Source organism: Carettochelys insculpta, chromosome 8, assembly GCF_033958435.1.
Source record: "Carettochelys insculpta isolate YL-2023 chromosome 8, ASM3395843v1, whole genome shotgun sequence".
Taxonomy (NCBI): domain Eukaryota; kingdom Metazoa; phylum Chordata; order Testudines; family Carettochelyidae; genus Carettochelys; species Carettochelys insculpta.
Window position 1 is genome coordinate 63056122 of NC_134144.1, and position 8475 is coordinate 63064596.

The 8475-nt window shown below is 46.0% G+C and overlaps 1 protein-coding gene across 2 annotated transcripts in view; it reads right to left on the minus strand.

Moving 5' to 3' along the window:
- Positions 1-8475, minus strand: part of PARP9 (poly(ADP-ribose) polymerase family member 9) — a 29585-nt gene that overhangs the window by 19565 nt on the left and 1545 nt on the right. For both annotated transcript variants that reach the window (XM_075000844.1, XM_075000843.1), the window contains exon 2: positions 1358-1397. The gene's annotated coding sequence lies outside the window, so the exon portion shown is untranslated. The remainder of the gene's footprint in view (positions 1-1357; positions 1398-8475) is intronic.

The following is an 8475-nucleotide window of genomic DNA, read 5'->3' on the forward strand; positions in this document are numbered from 1 at the left end:
TTAAGATAATGCAGGTGATCCAATGTCAAACACATTTTTAATGGACAGCATATTTTAAAGCTTTGAATCATTATTTTTAAATTGACATGGGGTGATATTACTTATTGATCATTCCTTTTACCATAGTCTTCTCTTTTCTCATTCTGCCTTGAGACACAGAAAGGCCAGACAGTTTTTGCCTCCCTTTGCCAGTGAAGCAAGGACACAAAGGCCTTGTGAGTGACAACTTCCTTATATAAGCCCAAGTTTGGCCCTGTTTTCACTCATTCATTTGTCAAATGCCATGACTTTAACTCTCCTCCTACCCCAGCCAGGCCAATTCTTTGTCCCCTAAATCAACGTGCAACCTGTAAGGACTTTGTCCTTATACCAGCTTATGCCTACACCCTCACCTTTGTTCCAATCAGATGCTTTTTCCCGATTTACCCAGGAGAAACTCCACTTCCGTCCTCTGTCCATATGGACTTCCCTGTCGGAGTGGTCCCATCATCCCATCCTTTTTCTGGGCCTTCACACCCTCCCTCCATCTAATCCTTTATGTATTATCGCTGATGTGAATTTCAGGAGCGCAGGGAATCCAGTTTGTGTGTGAGGAACAGAAAAGGCTCAGTATCAATACTGTGGAGCTGCCAGATAATCCACCTCTTCCTACAAAACTGTGGACACTTGGGTTATCCTGTCCCATGTTCTCACCTCTCTCTTCTGCTCCTCACAGGCCCTCCCCTGAAGCCCATCACAGGCACATCCTCCCTAAAAGTCTGACCTTTAAGTAGCACTGTAGGAAAAGAAAATTGGCCACCATCTTGTTTCACATAAGTTACCAAACAGATGTCATATCAACTTTGTTTATCATAAACCCCCAGATTGGTACTAGTAATGTAGAGGTGTAAAGATCTTTATTCCATTACCAATACTCCGAAATACATACTTTTCTGTGTTGTAGATTTCTACAGAACTACCTACAGTGGGTGTCTTGTTGGCTTGTTTGTGTTTAAATCCTTACAAGCTGCATGAGTTCACTGCATTTTGAAGCTGAGCCATGGTCCCTATTTCTCTGCACAATAATGTCTAAAAATAGTCTGTTCTGCATCTCATTGTTAGGAAGGTGCACTGAATTCAAACAGCTTACCATCAAAACAACTCTCCTTTAGCACACCTGTACTGTACTTTAAAAGTGTGAGGAACCAAATAAAATTAAAAAAACATACACATGACATCATTGTCCAAGTCCTACATTTTGGTTTATTTTCAATTTTGCATGCTTTCACGTTTATTTGTTTTATCTGCAGTGAAATTTCAGTTCAAAGAAGGGTATAAATTCTAATCTGCTCCGTAATGTGAAAATGAAGAAGCTTACCTGAAATGTAATCCTCCTGAAAAGTCTCTGGATTGGATGTCTGTGTTATAACACAAAAACAGAAATTAAATATGCAATATAGAGAAATATATAAACATGCACTCTAACCTAGAATTTCAGAAGGATGACAAACAGAGAAAAGGCCACCTCCCTGCCAAATTTAAAGACGCTGCTCCAATGCATTGGAGATCTTCAGCTTTTCAAAGAAAAAGTAACCTGAATTTTCTTAACATTATATTAATTTTCTTACAACTCAATACAATAAAAAGCAATGGATTTTCTCTAGCTTTGTTCTTGGAAATAGCTCATCATTTTGGGTGATTTTTTTTTTTTAAATTCAGCCTGAGACAGACACTCTTCACAGAAAACTTCTGCCTGGACGGTTAAAGACTGGCAAAATTACAAGCAAGAGAAACTAACAATTAGCTTTGTAAGACTCAGCCTAGAACATTTCCCGACCCTGCTGTTTATTTTTCTATAGTGGGCATTATTCAGCTTAAGAAAGATAACAGCTTCCTGAAGTGGATAATGTAACCAAGAGAAAGTTAATTTGATGTTCTGATTATTGGTTTGCTTTCTCCCTGTCTCACCTCAGCAGATAGTAAAGGGCCTCAAAAGGCTTTTTTCCAATATATTGGAGTGCAGCCCACTTGTATCAGATGAAGGGTTTTCTGGGTGGAGTATGTAGGGGACAATAAGTGAGAAGAAGGGTACTCCAGAGTCCTTTTTCTCTAATGACCACATGAGGTGCTGGGCTGACCACAACACTTGGCTTGATCCTGGCTTGAAATGTCTTTGTGGATTTGAGCAGGGAAACCCCTGTTGGGATTTGGTGGAGGGTTATTCCTTGCAAACACTGGAGCCCAAACCCAAATAAAAGGGCTTCTGCACAACTCTGGGCCTGGAACATGTGTGGGGAGGGATATGAAGTAAATTTTATAGCTCTTCCCCCGGCCTAACCTGCCGTCTGTATGTACAGTCCACTTTTGGCTGATAAATCTCCCTTCTGCAGGCACCTCGTTTATTTCCTTGGTTGTCAAGCCTCGTTACACACCTGTTGGCTAGCATGCTGCTTGTTTTTTTCAGTCTAAATCAGCAAGCCCCCTAATATCCTCCCTTATTCCCTTAAACACCCTGACTTTGGCACTTTGCCCCCGCCCCTTCCTCAAATGATTCTTTGACTCTCCTTTCTGCCTGGTCACTTACCAGCATCTTCATCATGTTCCCCATCTTCAATCACCTTCTCCCCACCAACACAGAGCCCTTTCCTCCCCTCCACCTCCAGTACCGGCCAGTCTAACTGCCTTTCCCCAACAGACTTTTCCTAACTCCCCTGGAACCCTCCAGGCAAGTTGCCATGGTGCATCAGACTACAGTCAACAGAAGTCTCAGTGCAGGTCACTAAATATGTGGCTTCTGCATTTGATCTGCGACTTATAGTAGAGATCCGTAAGCAATCAAGGAACCCACAGAGATAAACGCTACAGAACCCTCTGTGTCCATGCCCAGCTGAGATATCACGACTTCTGCATTATGAAAAATGTTCAGCAAGGCAAAGGCCACCATGTGCAGCTTTCAAAACTCCTTATCCTACAAAGCACATTCAGATGGGAAACAGCATCACAGTTATTCAATTAGCACTCCCATGACGACTGCCGGTGCTAGTTCACACTCTCAGACTTGATCCTTATCTTCCATGTCCTTGTTTCTTGACACAGTTTACATGGTAACATAAAAATGGGTTTAACCAGCTGCTTTCATCACAATGACTGAGGTGGATTAAACAAAAACGCTGGCCATTTGAGCTGTGTCTACACGTGCACGCTACTTCGAAGTAGTGGCACTAACTTCGAAATAGCGCCCGTCGCAGCTACATGCGTCGGGCGCTATTTCGAAGTTAACTTCGACGTTAGGCGGTGAGACGTCGAAGTCGCTAACCTCATGAGGGGATCGGAATAGCGCACTACTTTGACGTTCAACGTCGAAGTAGGGACCGTGTAGATGATCCGCGTCCCGCAACGTCGAAATTGCCGGGTCCTCCATGGTGGCCATCAGCTGGGGGGTTGAGAGATGCTCTCTCTCCAGCCCCTGTGGGGCTCTATGGTCACCGTGGGCAGCAGCCCTTAGCCCCGGGCTTCTGGCTGCTGCTGCCGCAGCTGGGGATCCATGCTGCATGCACAGGGTCTGCAACCAGTTGTCGGCTCTGTGGATCTTGTGTTGTTTAGTGCAACTGTGTCTGGGAGGGGCCCTTTAAGGGAGCGGCTTGCTGTTGAGTCCACCCTGTGACCCTGTCTGCAGCTGTGCCTGGCACCCTTATTTCAATGTGTGCTACTTTGGCGTGTAGACGTACCCTCGCAGCGCCTATTTCGATGTGGTGCCGCGCAACGTCGAAGTTGAACATCGACGTTGCCAGCCCTGGAGGACGTGTAGACGTTATTCATCAAAATAGCCTATTTCGATGTTGGCTTCACGTGTAGACGTAGCCCTGGAGTAATAGGACACTTGGCTGCAGGGTATCTGCTGGAGACCAGGAAAGGGAGGTGATACGCAGGGGTGAAAGTAACTTAAATTTCCTACAGGTATAGTCCTATCACAACCCAGGTCCGCAACAGCTCTTTAAATAGCATCTCCCTTTGGCTTTTGCTGAAGCTCAGCCAGCTTTTCCCAGAGCTGCACACCGGGGTGGACCTGCTTACTTTTCCCTCTGATGATATGTTGCCCTTTGCTAGCTTGGCCACGTAATGGATACGTGAGCTGCTACCAGCAGTTTCAGAATTCTCATTTAACTCAAGTGCTGGATGGCCGTGGTTTTGGAGCTGATTTTGAGAAACCTCAGTAACATAGGCCAACTGTTTTTTTTCTGAAGGCCAAATGTTTCCATTTAGATGAACCATGAAGGGAAAACGAGGAGGAGTCTGGTGGCACTTTAAAACCTAACAGATATATCAGGGTATTAGGGCATAAGCTTTAGTGAGATACAATTCTACAAATTCATATGTTATTCCAGGCCCTAATTTCTTTCCTTAAAAAAATAAAAATCCCTTGCTATTTGTTTAGGAAGTTTCAAGGCCTGTGAAAGTGGGGGATCATTGTCCAGGATGGGTTGTAAATCCCTGATGATGCGCTGTAGAGGTTTTAGCTGAGGACTGTAGGTGATGGCTAGTGGTGTTTTGTTGGTTTCTCTCTTGGGCTTGTCCTGTAGTAAATCCTGGACAATGATCCCCCACTTTCACAGACCTTGGGAGGCAGACCAGTCCTCGCCCACAGACAACCTGCCAACCTGAAGCAAATCCTAACCAGCGACTATACACCACACCACAGCCACTGTAACTCAGGGACCCATCCATGCAACAAACCTCATTGCCAGCTCTGCCCACATATCTACACCAGCAACACCATTACAGGACCTAACCAGATCAGCCACACCATCGTGGGTTCATTCAGCTGCACATCTACCAATATAATTTATGCCATCATGTGCCAGTAATGTCCCTCTGCTCTATACATCGGACAAACTGGACAGTCTCTACATAAAAGAATAAACGCACACATATCAGATATCAGAAATGGCAATATACAAAAACCCATAGGAGAGCACTTCAATCTCCCAGGCCACACAGTAGCAGACTTAAAAGTAGCTATCCTACAGCAAAAAAAATTTCAGGACCAGACTCCAAAGAGAAATTTCTGAGCTACAATTCATCTGCAAATTCGACGCCCTCAGCTCAGGCTTAAACAAACACTGTGAATGGCTGGCTAAATACAAAAGCAGCCCCCCCTCCTTTGGTGTTCACACCTCCAGATCAACTGCTGGTAGTAAGCCTCATCCTTGCTGACTGAGCTAACCTTGTTATCCCCACCCTTGCTCTGGCTTATTTATACCTGGCCATGCAGATTTCCAAGACCAGCATCTGATGAAGTGAGTCCGTGCTCATGAAAGCTCATGCTCAAAACTTTTCTGTTAGTCTATAAGGTGCCACAGGACCCTTCATTGCTGTTACAGATCCAGACTAACACGGCTACCCCTCCAATACTTGACATTTATTATAACAGTTAGCTCTTGTTTAAAGACACAAAGTAATCTATAGTCATCAGATCTTTCTATTTAACATGGCATTGCCATATTACACAGTAAACGTTGCAATAGCTGAGTCATTTAAAAGGATTTTATTAAATCAAGTGAAATCTTGACACAAATGTACAGCATTTAACAGACCAGGAATACAAAGGTGTCAATTAGGTAACGCCCTCCCCTGCTCCCAGTTTCATACAGGAAGTGTTGAATAGTGACAGACGGATAGCCATGTTAGTCTGTATTCTACCAAAACAAAAAAGCAGTCATGTAGCACTTTAAAGACTAATAAAATAATTTATTAGGTGATGAGCTTTCGTGGCACAGATGCACTTCTTCGGATCATAGCCAGTACAGACTCAATATATAAAGCACAGAGGTCCAAAATTGTTATCAAGGTTGACAAATCAGAAAAATTGTTATCAAGGTTGGCAAATAAGAAGAGCAGAGGGATGTGGGGTGGGGCATGATACTTCTACATCAAAGTATGTAAAAGAATCCTTATAATGGGTCAGGTAATTGCTGTCCCTGTTCAAACCACCTGTTAATGCATCGAATTTGAATATGAATGTTAGTTCTGAGCATTCCCCCTGCAGACAATTGATAAAGTCCCTTTTCAGTGGAACACAAACTCTCAGGTCTTTAACAGAATGGCCCACTCCATTAAAGTGCTGGCTAACAGGTTTGTGTATTTGGAGTTTTTGGTGTCTGTTCTACGTCCAGTATCAGAGAGGTAGCCGTGTTAGTCTGTACCTTCGAGAACAACAAGAAGTTCTGGGGCACCTTATAGACTAACAGATATTTTGAAGCTATTTCAGTCTCCAAAACATCTGTTGGTCTATAAGGTGCCCCAGGACTTCTTGTTGTTCTGTGTCCATTCATTCTTTGTCAAAGAGCGTTTGCGGTCTGTCCTATATGCATGGTATGTTAGCAGGCAGAACTCTTAACTCCATGAGTGCGGAATGTGAGTTCTCCTGTGCCTGGGGCAGGGAGTCAATGTTTTGTTTACAAACAGAATAAGACAAGGAAAGGCTTGTAAGTGTATTAAGGATCTGGAAGTCTGTGTGAACCTGTGTAATAGGAATCCCTCCGAAGAGAGAAGACAGAGGACTCAGAAGAAATAAAGCAAAGCCCTGACCCACAGCTATGCTCAGAAAAAGAGGAAAAGGTGAGGGGCATAACTGAAAAGGGGACAAAACCAAGGGAAGGATTAGCCGTGGTACAGAGAAATTCTGTTGTGTACAGATGGTGCACTGAGGCACAGAGAGACTAAGGGCCAGATTTTCAAAGGTACTTAGGCACCAACCGGACTTTCAAAAGCTCTTAGAAAGTTAGGTGCTTTGCTAACACCACTAGATGCCTAGCTGCACCTTGACGTGCCTAAAAACCTTTAAAACTCTTACCCTAAGGCACTGGCCTGATGTCGTACAGGTGCTCCACTGGGAGTGGGAGAAGCAGAATGCAGGTCTCTCAGGGCTAGCTCCCTATCCCCTGGACCAGCCTCTCTCACTGCACAACAAGAAGAGTGACAGATGGAAGCAAAACGAAGGAGGCAAGGTCTCTGGGATTCCACCACTGGCTCCAAGGTGATCAGGAAAGACATTCTAGCTGACAGTATGAAGAGCAGCACAGAGATCAGGAAGGATGAAAAAAGTGAATGAATCAGATGAGATGAGAGGTATCAGGGCTGACCTTAGGATTTAGGGGGCCCTACCCAGCATTATTAAACTGGTTTCCCATGCCCAAATTGCTCATAGCAACACAAACATAAGCTCACAGTACTGGAAAACTTGCCAAATACACTTTATTAAAACCAGTTTAAATAATAAGTACACTATGGTACCGATGGACTATGACTCCTCCCTCTCCCCGAGCTTTAAAATCTGTTTAAAACATTTAAAAAATAAAAAAAAAACGTGAACCATTACAATACAACTTATTTACAGTGTCATTATTCATGCTAGACTTGTGAGTCCTTCCCCTCCACACACAGACACAAGGATCAGGATCAGCTGTGCACCCGAAAGACCAGGTCAACTCTCCATCCTGGAGAAGACCACATCCCCCCCTAGACCAAAGATGCTGGTGGGTGAATGGGGCAAAATGAACTGGGGAGGGCCAGTCTCCCCCAGCAGTACTGAAGGTGGGGAAGGGACAGGGGAAATTGAGTCTCAGCTAGGGGTACTGGTATGTGAGATGGAATAGGCAGGGAGAAGTGTGTCTCTGTGAGATGTGCTGGTGAGGAGACTGGGGAACTGCACCCCCACCCAAGGGTGCTGGGTGCTTAGGGCAGGAGGAACAGGGTCTCCCCACAAAGTACTAGAGGAGGGATGGGGCAAGGAGGACTGGTTCTCCCCAAGGGGAGCTGGCTGGGAAGGAATGGGCAGGAGGGACTGGTTGCTCCAAGGGGTACACGTGGAGAGGGGATGAGACAGGGAGGACTGGCCCCGCCCCCACAGGTGCTGATCTGTGGGGGGGGGAATAGGGAGAAGGGAACTGGGTCTCCATGCGGTGGGGGCGCAAGGGCAGGGAGGAACTGGGTGTCCCCCAGGGATGCTGGCAGGAAGGGGGTGTAGCAGAATGGGCTGGATATCCCCCAAGGGTGCAGGTGGGAGAGGCAGGGAGAAATGGGTCTCCCTGGGGGTCCTGGTGACAGGGGAGAAATTGAGTTTCCGGTTGCACTGTGGGGCCTGGGCACAGAACACTCACAGCTTGAGTGTCCATTCACTGGGTGCCAGTGCCACCACCTGCCCAGCATGGATTGGGACCCCTATGCTCCCTGGCCTCCGTGTCGGCAGGCCCAGGGCAGGCACAGAGTAGGAGAGGAGCTGCATGCACAACACCCTCCCACCAGCACTGCCTCTGGCACAGAAGGGTACCGTGAGTGCAGGGAAGAGGAGGGGCTGCACCATAGGGACCCCAGCTGTCCTTGGCACACAGCAACCACAAATCCTGAGCCTACTGCCGAGCCTCCTGCCCCCTCACACCACTAAGTAGTATGAGCCTCCAAGGGGAGGAGCCTGGCCTAGAGCAGAGCAGCTGAGGG